The 12,590-nt window shown below is 39.2% G+C and overlaps 1 pseudogene; it reads right to left on the bottom strand.

The window, feature by feature from the left end:
• Positions 1-3,001, bottom strand: part of LOC107570447 (alpha-1A adrenergic receptor pseudogene) — a 10,114-nt pseudogene extending 7,113 nt beyond the window's left edge.
• Positions 3,002-12,590: the final 9,589 nt, after the last annotated feature.

The following is a 12,590-nucleotide window of genomic DNA, read 5'->3' as shown; positions in this document are numbered from 1 at the left end:
CACACACACACACACACACACACACACGATGCGCAAAACTCTGCATTTGAACAGTCCATAACAAATACTTAAACTAGTAACAAAACAGTAGCTGATTCAGAAGCGCCGGATTGTCATAGCAAAGTCAGAATTACTTCCTCTCCTAGGTTCACGAAACGGTCATCTATAAAATGCATTGCTGTTCTGTTGTAAGTAATCTTAAAGATTCCAAAATGCATCTACTTTCAGAAGGCCAAATAAAGTGCTTTTGCTTTCGCCTAGAAACACACAGCGTCTCCCTGACATGCTGCTTCAACACTAACTGCGGTTACTGAAACCTCGCCTTCTTTCTCTGCGTGCACATTTGGGCGGCATTATGCAAATATTTCCACATAGTGAGGTAGATATGTGGGGGCGTGTTAGAATGAGCTGTTTTAGGGGGGCGTGGCAGAGTCTTAACTTTGATAAAGAATATCTCTTTGGTTTTGAGACTTTAGTCTTTGCAACTTCAGGGATCTTATCTATGCACAATCAGCTTGTAACACTCCAAAGAGAAAGGAAAATTTGAAATCGCATCATATGACCCCTTTAAAAGGCATGAAACTAGCACAGGAAATCGCTTGCCTCAGACAATGATGAATTATGCAGTTTAGTGGTTATTATGCCTCCTGAACAATTCCGGAACTCATTAAATAAATAAACATGAAATATTGATTTGATTTGAAATAATTTTAAATTTCAAAGTTTTAAAGAGTTTCCATGTAAACACAAACTGAGATTGTCTAAACAAACTTGTTAACTCGGATCATCATAGCATTGATATGTTCATGTAAATATGACCTCTGTAGCTACAATAATTCAGTGTTGTAAGGACTCAGTAAACTCACTACTGTTTTCCACTTAAGTTTTTGTTTTCTAAAATTCAAAGCAAGCCACAGTTGCCGAAATAAGAAGCAGGCCAGCTGAACTTCCATGCACCATGCCCTGCTGAGATAACCCTGTCTGGGACAGGAATGACTACTATGCTAATTCATTAATAATAACCTGCCTTTGAGTCTGAATGGCTGCGGTCCAGGGCCTCGTTCTCATGCTCCCTGCTGTGATAGCCAAACGGCGGATGCGTCAGACCCCACACTGGGAGCCCCATGAGAGGGAGGAGGAAATAAAGTGCAAAAAGATTTATTCTGTCTTAACCCCCTACTCTGCGGTCTTCCCACTGACCACAAATGTCCAGCTGCAGAAGGCTCATGGGATAAATCACTTGTATTTAGTGTGATTTATGAGGCGACACAATTTAGCTGAATAACATAACACAGAATGCATACTTCCACTGTAATTTAAGTACACTGATTATTATTTTGTATTATTATTATTTTACAATGATGTATATTATTATTATTATTATTTCAACTTTATATTATGTTGGGATGGGAAAGTCCTAATTGTTCTGTATTTTGTGTTGTTCCTGTGGATAGTATAGCAAAATGTAATTAAATGATTATAAGTTTATATTTATCTTACCAAACTCTCATGACATGGAATCAGTAGAGCAATTATAATGATTCATTATATGATAGTGTAAGTTGGTTAGCTGGTCTCCAAGCCTGGTCTAGCTGATCTGTTGGCCAGTTTTAAAGGCATTTTGGGCATTTTCCTACTAGTGAAACTGGCATAATGATTTGTGGGTATGTGTATGTGTGTGTGTGGCTGGGTGTGTTCTCTAGAAATATTTGTGTATAGGCTTCAAGAATATTCATATTGTTTTAATTATTGTTTTCCTGCTTTCTTGTTTCCATTATTGTTTTACAGAAAGAAAAAAAAGAAAGAAAGCCTTTAAAACCTGCTTACAATTATTTGCTGGTCTTGTCTGTCAAATGCCAGTTGGTTTTTAGATGATCGGGCTAAGAGACAAGCTTAAAACCTGCTAAGACCATTGTAATGTAAGTTTTACATTTATTATCATTTTCCTGAAAAGTCCCATAATATGCTATGTAATTTCAGCTTTCTTTGTGACAACATACCCCATATAGTGTGAAAACATGAAAGGGGGAGGGGGACAAATTGTGTTTAAAAAAGACCTACCAATTGGTAAAGTGAAGAAGAATGGCAACCAGCACAACGTAAACATGCCAACCACAACCCCTAAGGTCTTAGCTGCTTTCTTTTCCCTGGAAAACCTCAGAAGTTTGACCGTCAGATAATTCCTCCCCTGATGCGCACAACCTTTGCCTGCTACGCCGGAGTCCTCGTGCACCTGCGAACCCCTGTGAATCCTCAACGTTATTTCACCTGAATTCATGGTTTCCGTCTTTACACCGGCTTCCAAATTCTTCGTTGTCCGTTTAACCACTACATAAACACGACAGTACATGCCTAGAATAACAATTAATGGAATATAGAAGGAGCCGAGCGATGAGAAGAGCGCATAAAAGGGTTCCTCGGTTATTACGCACACCGTGTGGTCCGGTGACGGAGGCTCCTTCCATCCTAGCAGGGGTCCGATAGAGATGACCAAAGACAGGACCCAAACCCCCAGCATGGCCAGCAAAGCTCTGCATCCCGTCACAATGTTGGGGTATTGCAACGGATGGCTCACTCCGATATAACGGTCAATGGAGATCACGCACAGACTCATGATGGATGCGGTGCAACATAACACATCAACTGCTGCCCAAACATCACAGAAAATCCTCCCGAATACCCAGTAACCCAATATTTCCAATGTTGCTGATACGGGTAACACAGTTGTGCTGAGGAGCAAGTCGGCAATAGCGAGATTAACGATGAAATAATTAGTTGGAGATCGCAGGTGCCTATTGCACACTACTGACAAAATCACCAAGATGTTTCCAGCCACCACGAAGATGATGAAAGTGCCCAAAGCCAAGCCGAGTGGGATGGCACGGGACAGGTGGAGTGGCTTGAGTTCTGTGCTTTTTAACTCGGAAGAGTTGGATAACTTTGGTGACCCTTCGTACACATCCAAATAACCGCTTTCCCAAGACTGTGAATTCGTCTTCATTTTGTTGGCTCATTTTGGCGAAAAATGTTCTCCATTGCTGACACGTTGGTTGGCTGCTTAAATCAGGTTGTTATTAAATGTCTAGAACGTTGCACGAGTTACTGATAAGCAATGTTGTCATTCTAATGCACTCATGTAATGTGAAAACAAGAGTCTCTGTCTCAGGGGTAAGGCGGTAATACCGCCCATCCCTGCTTCTGTCCAAACTCTGAGTAAATGTTGAATTTTTCTTTCTTTCTTTTTTAAACAGAGGAAGAGTCCTGAAAAGCAAACAGAATACACTATAGGGGAGGCTGAAGAGTTTTGAAATGTCTTAAACTTTTAAATAATATTTCCATATTTGTCTTCTACAAATTAAAGTTTACACTGGGAAACTTGGTGTAGAATGATGTAAAAAAAATGGGGCAGAACATTTTTTACTCAGAAATTGCAAGTAGATTTCACAAATTTGCACTCCAAAAAGGCTCTTCTTTCAAAGTCATTGGTGATTATCTACTGCAAGAACCTACATCTGAAATACTTAACGGCCTTGTGGTTATAGCCTACTATTTTCTTTTTTCAGCTTTTTCAAGCCATCAAGGGGAATTCAAGTGTATAAGAACATTTTGTGGAGCATGCAGTAAACTAGTGTGACATCACAGGTTGTTTTCTGTACTTATATAAAAGCTTTATACTTTACACTTGAGCCCAGACAAAACCACATAACCATGCGACTTTTGTTACACAATTTAGTTTCATGCAAAGCCTTCATTATCTCCTGTGGAGTCTGAAGATGAGCTCATTGGGTTGGAGACATGAGGTTTTAATCCCAAAGTGTGCCAGGAATAGAGCTTTTTTATGTCCCAATCTTGTTATAACGTATTGTTGAAAAATTTGATTCAGCAGATTATTTTTCATTTGATCTTTTTTTTTTTTAATCTTATGTTGCATTTATCTCATAGATTTGATCAGCTCATGCATTCCCTGTGACCCACAACCTTGGTGTTGCTCTTCTGGCCAGAAGAGAACTGGCCCCCGACTGAGCCTGGTTTCTCCCAAGGTTTTTTTCTCCATTTATGTCACCGGTGGAGTTTTGCTTCGATGGAGCACTATCTGTTGCATACTTTACACTTGAGCCCAGACAAAACCGCATAACCATGCGACTTTTGTTACACAATTTAGTTTCATGCAAAGCCTTCATTATCTCCTGTGGAGTCTGAAAATGAGCTCATTGGGTTGGAGACATGAGGTTTTAATCCCAAAGTGTGCCAGGAATAGAGCTTTTTTATGTCCCAATCTTGTTATAACGTATTGTTGAAAAATTTGATTCAGCAGATTATTTTTCATTTGATCTTTTTTTTTTTTAATCTTATGTTGCATTTATCTCATAGATTTGATCAGCTCATGCATTCCCTGTGACCCACAACCTTGGTGTTGCTCTTCTGGCCAGAAGAGAACTGGCCCCCGACTGAGCCTGGTTTCTCCCAAGGTTTTTTCTCCATTCTGTCACCGATGGAGTTTTGGTTCCTTGCCGCTGTGCAAAGCCTTCATTATCTCCTGTGGAGTCTGAAGATGAGCTCATTGGGTTGGAGACATGAGGTTTTAATCCCAAAGTGTGCCAGGAATAGAGCTTTTTTATGTCCCAATCTTGTTATAACGTATTGTTGAAAAATTTGATTCAGCAGATTATTTTTCATTTGATCTTTTTTTTTTTTTATCTTATGTTGCATTTATCTCATAGATTTGATCAGCTCATGCATTCCCTGTGACCCACAACCTTGGTGTTGCTCTTCTGGCCAGAAGAGAACTGGCCCCCGACTGAGCCTGGTTTCTCCCAAGGTTTTTTTCTCCATTTATGTCACCGGTGGAGTTTTGCTTCGATGGAGCACTATCTGTTGCCTTTGGCTTGCTTAGTTAGGGACGCTTGATTGATTGCACTAGCCTATTGGAAGAGAGTTGAACTGGATGATGACATCACTGAATCATCAATGAATGACTTTAAAAATGTCCAAACTATTTTCCTGTTTGACACTGTAAAGCTGTTTTGACTCAATCGGTATTGTATAAAGCGCTATATAAAGGTGACTTGACTTGCTAGCATCATGTTGTGAAAACACTCCCAAGGTGTCCGATATTGCTTCATATACAAAAAAGAGACATAATGATATGCTCAGTGGCTCAAAAACGGGGTATACAGTATATGCGGTGCATAGGGGCGCCGCACATAGGGGGGCGCCGTTTTGCCGAAATCATTATGTGAAAATCTTATTTAATAAAACGTTATAAATAATCAAAAGCTTAGTTGTTCAAAATAATGTAATGAAACTTTTTTATTTAACGGTTTTTAGCATTTTTAATGCGTTCAAAAATGTATTTATTATAAATATTAAAGGGGTCTTATGATGTTGCTAAAAAGAACATAATTTTGTGTAGTTGGTGTAATGAAATGTGTTTATGCGGTTTAAGGTTAAAAAAACACATTATTTTCCATATACTGTACATTATTGTTTCTCCTCTATGCCCCGCCTTTCTGAAAGATTTTTACAAAGCTCATCGGTCTGAAAAGCGAGGTGTGCTCTGATTGGCCAGCTATCCAGTGCATTATGATTGGCCGAATACCTCAAGCGTGTGACGGAAATGTTACGCCCCTTACCATACTGTGATGGCGTGTCCCGGCCGGAGCGACGAGACAAAAACATTAAAACCCGTTATAAACGAGGCATTTGTTGCATCCAGTGGGGACATAATTACGGATTATAATGGCATATGCTGTCTTTTTATGCATTGCATCGCACCGCGTAAACATAACCATGCCTGCATTTGTGATCTGAGAAATGACAAACAACAAGCGCTACTCTACAATGCTCAAAACTCTCGTTTGAATCGTCAGTGGCAAATTCTTTAATATAAAAAACTTACTTACAAGTCTGTGAGTCAGAACAGCCAGCATTGTAGTCTACTCTCCCAGGATCAGGAAACAGTCCTCCATAAAATGTGCTGCACACATCTGAATATTTGGGTTGAACTGTTCTAGAACAGTGTTGTAAATACAACTTAACCACTGATTTCTAGTGGTGTCCTCTTTTGGAAGACCAAACAAAGTATCGCTTTCACAACGAAACACACAGCATCACACACGCGGGCTTGAGTGAGCAGAGGCCGGCCGGCTTGAGTGAGGAATGGCAGGCTAGAGTGAGCGGCGGCCGGCGGGCTTGCGGCAACCACATGTGACGGCCCCGGGCTGGACTCCGCTTCGTCCACGGTGAAAGCCGATCCGGCGATCGACAGCACGAAGTTGATGTATTTCCTCAGCGACCAGCACGGATCAGCTCTAGGCATGACAACGCGGATATCGTCCTCTTTTGGAAGGCCAAACAAAGTATCACTTTCACAATGAAACACACAGCATCTTCACGACATGGCGGCGACAGCGGCAGCAACAATACTACAGCGAGAATAAAAGTTATGCCTTCTTTCTTTGTGTGAATATTTGGGCGGCGTTATGCAAATCTTCCCAAATCGTGAGGTAGACATGTGGGGGCCTGTTAGAACCAGCCATTTTAGGTAGGCGTGGTTGACTCTTAACTTTTATAAAGACTATCTCTTTAGATTTGTGACTTTAGTCTTTGCAACTTTACAGATCTTATTTATGTACCAAGAGCTTGTATCACTTCAAAGAGAACGGAAAATTTTAAATCGCATCATATGACCCCTTTAAGACGCGGAACCGCCTTACGACCACAACAAACGGGAAACTTTTCAGACGCGCTTCAGCTTGCCGTCAGCATCAGGCGCGAGTCAAACGAGTGCGGAAAAGGTACAGGTGCCAAATGAGCTTCAGTAGAACAACAGTGAACTGCCGTCTGATGAGATGTTGTTATATGTCAGTAAAACAAACTTCCCTGTCCTGTCCCGTTTTACCGTGCTCGCCCTCAAACTGTACGAATATGGGGCACACGCTCTATCATCATAAATAACCCGCACAAACTTGGCTACATCGTCAGTTAAGTCATGAAATTACCAAAATTGCGATTAAAGCTGCAAAACTTATGAGATGTTGTTATATGTCAACAAACAAACTTCCCTGTCCTGTCCCGTTTTACCGTGCTCGCCCTCAAACTGTACGAATATGGGGCACACGCTCTATCATCATAAATAACCCGCACAAACCTGGCTACATCGTCAGTTAAGTCATGAAATTACCAAAATTGCGATTAAAGCTGCAAAACTGTGCATGCATGTATGCATCACATTTAAACGTCTCTCAAATGCATGTAGCCTACTGAAATATTCTGCAATTCGAGATCACAATAGGGAGCAAGAAGCCTATGTATTTTTTTAATTATTATATGTAGCCTAATTTAATGCACAAGTAGGCTAAATGTGAGCACAGTGCAGTTGTACTTTGTAATTTGTAAATTACGAAAATTAAATTATATTTAAATGCATCAAATAAACTAATTTTCTGGCATTTTTGTGCTGTTGACGTCCGCCTTTATTCACATTATTGCAGATGGATAACTTTTTTTAAATTTTCTTTTGTACAGAGCTCGATTTAGGTTTGACAAAACTGTTGCAATGAATTCATTTTGACAACTAGTGTTAAACATTGACTGTTTGCTTTTTCAGAGTTCATTGATTATGAAAAAACCAGTGAAGGTTGGCTAAACTTTGAACTAGCCCTATCTGCATGTCTCATCCAGGCCTGTGCAGTGATGGAGAACAAGCTTTTGGGGTGTTGAGACCCAGAACCAAGCTGACTGAGCAATAGAGTGAGCCCTTTTATTAAAAATACCTTGAGGCAATACAAAAATAATAGAAAAATGGTCATATTCACTCAATTACCTGATCTAATTCACAACTTCACAAATTCTCAATTACAATTACGAACAAATTAGCAGTATTCAGTTGTGTTTTAGGCACTAAAACAGTCCAGTATAGTCAAATAAGCTACATTTCTATATTGAAATAATAAAGATTTCTTTGTCCCCTTCCTGGCCACCCCTATGAAAACATCCTGGCCACTGCCGAAGAGGGCAAATATCAGTTCATTTATGAGTATCTCAATTGCTCAAAAAGACAAACAAACAAAAAAACATATGTTTGTGAATGTGCATTTGATTTACATTTTAGAGAAACTGAAAAGATAGTAACAATACAAACTAGCTACCTTTTACCAAAAATTGCAGTTTTGAATTCAAAATAGGCCATCTGTGTAGGGGCTACTAGAATACAGGGGGGCGCCAACACTAATCTTGCATACCCCTCGGCAAATTTGCAGTTGCTCCCCTGGATATGCCACATAGGGCATCAATATTTTTTATGATCATAAAGCTAATTTCTTTATAATTTTGCTGACAAAAATGTTTCTACATGTGTTTAAATAAAGATGAATTATATATTAAAAGTACAAGCACAATAATTTATTCAAAACCAAAATAATCTAAAAGCAGTATAAATTTGATCACATGATTTGTAATTTTTGGTATAAATTATTACTTATATCCGCCTTGTTTTATATTGTTTTAGATTGAGAAATAGTTAGGTTTTCTTCTAGTCTATTTTTCAACCTAGCTCTTGGGAATGAGATAGGTCAGAGATGAATAAAACATGGAGCGGTTACTTTAATACAGATTAATTCTAGTCTAAGGTGTTTCCAGTGTAGAATCTTCTTTGACAGTGTAATATAGTCCATGCTGATGGTTAATCTTTTTCCAGGAAACTTGCCCATACATATTAATTAAACTCCCGATGTTCTTCATGTCAGAGTGCTTTTATTATGATTAGAGGTTTCAATGTACATGGAGCATCTAAATCCTGATTAGAGAATAGTTTTTAATACTTGAAGCGTGCAATCAGACACAATCAGGTACATTTAATACTTGGCATGAGGGATCGTGCATGTGCAAAATGCCTCCTTTTTCAGAGAGCATATTGAGATAGATATATTTCTGGTTGTCCACGCACCTAGATGTTGAAGAAACACGCACTATTTTAAATATGAGTTTGGTATTACTCTAATTCATCAGGTTTACCATTACTGTTAACTTATCTTTTGCAAATTCCTCTCACTACTTTCATTACTAAGCTTTTGGCAACTAAGTAATGCTATATGATGTGCACTGAACTGCTTTAGCCGAAATGCAAACCTTTTTCCTCTTAGCTAGAAATGTTCATATTTAAACGGTTTCAGATTAATTTAGAAAACTTAACATGTCTCTTTTCGATCATATTTTGTTGTGCTTCAGACTATAAGATATTCTTGAGAGCTCCAGGAATAGGCAAACTGTCAGAGCAGTTATAGCTCTCTAAGCCACCATAACATTTCTACACGTTGACATTTATTAAAATGTATATGATTTATCTCGACAAAACCTTCGGAAGCTAAAGTGCAGTAAACATAAATTAACCTTCACTTTCAGAAATAAAGTCCCTGTGCCAGGTACATTATGCAAATTTCACACAAAGACTTCACATAATAAAGCATGTCATTTTAACATTTCCTTTGTGCGAAAATACAATGGCTAGGGGCATGTAATAAAACCTTGTCTGTGGCATTTCTTTTTGCAAAGTGCACCTGTGTAAAATCATGTTCAAATGCCTTAAGTACACCCAGCCTTGTTGTGTCTCATGAGTAAAATGCTCCTTAGCACTCTGTTGTGACACATTTGTCTCAGGTCACGGTGTTCATATTGCACCTTATTTAAACCCCAGCACCTTTGCAGACCTTTTGATGTGGCTTTATCCTCCATCTCAGGTCAAACAGACACCAACACAATTTTGTTACAGACATGATGTGGATCCCAAGAGACACAAATCTCATTTACACTTCAAGGAGGAAGTCTCAGGCAGCTCGGGCTGAACATGCCCTCTTGCTCTTAGTGTCAGCTATGCTTGTCTGAATTACAGTCAGTCTGAGCTGACGGCTGTGACAGGAAAGAAAGAGGGCTTTCTGGAAGAAATAGCCTGTCTGAAATGTGTGTCTGTGTACATTAGTGTTTGGGCCTTTTGGATGCCGGTGAAGAGTGGGAAAGCAGTGTGGTGTAGACTAAAGGTGGGGTCACATTTACTGCCGTTCTGCGAATTTTCATGGGCGAAATCCAGTTATTTCCACAGGAATCCATGTGATTTGGAATATTTCAAAATATTTCCTAGATTTTGCATCAGGTTCAAGTTGGTCAAGTAAATTCGCTGCACTGACCAACAGAAAGCTCCTTGGTTTCTTTGAAGTGTGCTAGCTAACACGTTACAATAAGGTTCAGTTTGTTAAAATTAGTTAACTACATTAGTTAACATGAACTAACAATGAAAAATAGTTCTGAAGCATTTATTAATCTTAGTTACTGCTAATTCTAACATTTTCCAAAACACTATTAAAATCAGAAGTTATATCTGTTAAAAAATTGTTCACAGAAGAATTACATTTTGCTGGAAAAATTCTCACCCTGAGACCATGCAAGATATAGATTAGTTTGTTTCTTCATCGGAACAGATTCAGAGAAATTTAGCATTAGATCACTTCCTTACTAATGAATCCTCTGGAGTGAATGGGTGCTGATTCCAAACAGCTGGTAAAAGCAACACAATAATCCACACAACTAGTCCTTCAATTAACATCTTGCGAAGAGAAGAACTTGCGTAGCTTCGAACTATGCGAGCCCTTTATCCTTAATATTGCTTTCTCCAGTGAAAAAGTCATTTCGTCTGAATCAGGAGAGAAATGTGCACAGATCAAGCACTCTTCACAAGCGAAAACAGTCTAAAACAGTTCTAAACAAATATTTTGGTGGATTTGATGTGTGTGGACAGAGGGATGGACTTTTTTACTGGAGGAAGCTGTCACGGTTCAGGGTACACCATCGGCTTCCCCCATGTCTGTGTGTGTCCTGCAGCTTGTGACCTGGGCAATCAGCACTGATTTTGTGGCACAGGTGCGCAGATCACAAGCTGATTTCCCTCATCTGTCGCTTGTTTCCTTTTCCCTTATATTCTCTGCTGTGTCTGCCCTTTGTTGTCAGTAGATCATTTCGTGCTTCGTCTCATGTGGATTTGGCATTGTGCTATGTGTGTTATCTGTGTTTACCTCTGTTTGCTTGTGCCCAGGACATTTAGACGAGGAGTGACAGCTAACATCTCGTCTTGTTCCCCGTTCTGTGTGGGCGGTCTGGGTCTTGGGTGGTATCAACAGCCTATGCTGTCCACTGAGTACTTACGGACAACTCTGGAGCTCCCAGACACTTCTCATATTTTTGTTCACTTGTGTCACTACTTTGGAGCTTGTTTCTTTCCAAAGTGTAATAAACTATGTTCACAAATTCTCTGCATTTGAGTCCTCTGTTCTATCCCTTCTGGCAGAAGCATTATGGATTATGGACCCATATTTTGTCCAGAAGCGTTGAACGTTAAAACGCCTTAATGATGGATTTGCTCCTTACTAACACACAGCTTTTCAATTCACAAGATGTTAATTAATGGACTTATGATGTGGATCTTGTTGATTTTTATGTAGATGATTACATTTTTTGGGTAAACATTTTTGAATATTATTTAACGGACCTGAGCTAATTAACAGTTGTTTTTTTTCATTAACTGAGATTAACAAATACATTAACCAACATTATATAATAGGACCTTATTGTAAATTGTTACCACTTCAGGCATCACTAAACTATTGACAATGGACAAAGGTCGTGAAATTTAGTTGAAATTTTGCAAATATGACCGCACCTTAAAGACATGTAGAAGTATTATTTAATCTATATTAACATCAAATCAATAAAAAACTTCTAAAATTGAATTTATATGAAATGTAAACAATTTAAAAACACTTTCTGAGAGAGAATCCCAGCATGAAAGATGTGTAGCATCTGGACCAATCAAAAACACAATTTTTCATTTGATTTAACAAATCAGTTATTCATTAGATTAACAAGTCGTCACAGACCCCTCACCCAATAGACTGGGTGCCAGGATGTCTGCGAATGACCACAGGCCACTGGTTACCATGGCAACCACGACACCTTTGCTAGACCAGAGCCATTTACGACTTAATGGAATGTGAGTAGGGAAAATCACTGCCTTTGAATTAGAAAGAGACACAGTGCCCAGTAGAAATGGACTCTTTTCTAATTAATCCATAGGAAAACCTTTCTTTGAATGAACACACATATCCTTCAGGTACTTTGTGTATGTTGTCTTTGAGATTTTATACTGTTTTATGCAGGCTTATGATGGAACCACTCATTCCTGTCATCTTGCCTATATGTAATCCTACCATGTTTAGTATCTATGAATTTGCCTTCTGATGATCTAAACGAGCGTGTATATTATATGTTGGTACATAGGCAATATATTAGTGTCCTGAGAATCTTTAGTAATTTCGATTCAAGTTCCATTTGCAAATTACCATGCCCTCACACAAAGGGTCATAAAAACTCCCCAGTATCTCAAAACTCCCACTTGGGATTCCGGCCTTTCGCATTGGACAAGCCCATCTTGAGAGGCGGGGATCTTCTCCGACCTTAAAGGCCTCACACCATGTGACCCGCCCAGAGTCGGTGGTTCTGTTAGGTTTTGAGAAGATGTGAGCTACAATGCTCCAGGACATCCT

Source organism: Sinocyclocheilus grahami, unplaced genomic scaffold, assembly GCF_001515645.1.
Source record: "Sinocyclocheilus grahami isolate Dianchi unplaced genomic scaffold, SAMN03320097.WGS_v1.1 scaffold1460.1, whole genome shotgun sequence".
NCBI lineage: Eukaryota > Metazoa > Chordata > Actinopteri > Cypriniformes > Cyprinidae > Sinocyclocheilus > Sinocyclocheilus grahami.
The sequence above is the reverse complement of the archived record's forward strand: the minus strand, read 5'-3'. Positions and strand labels throughout refer to the sequence as shown.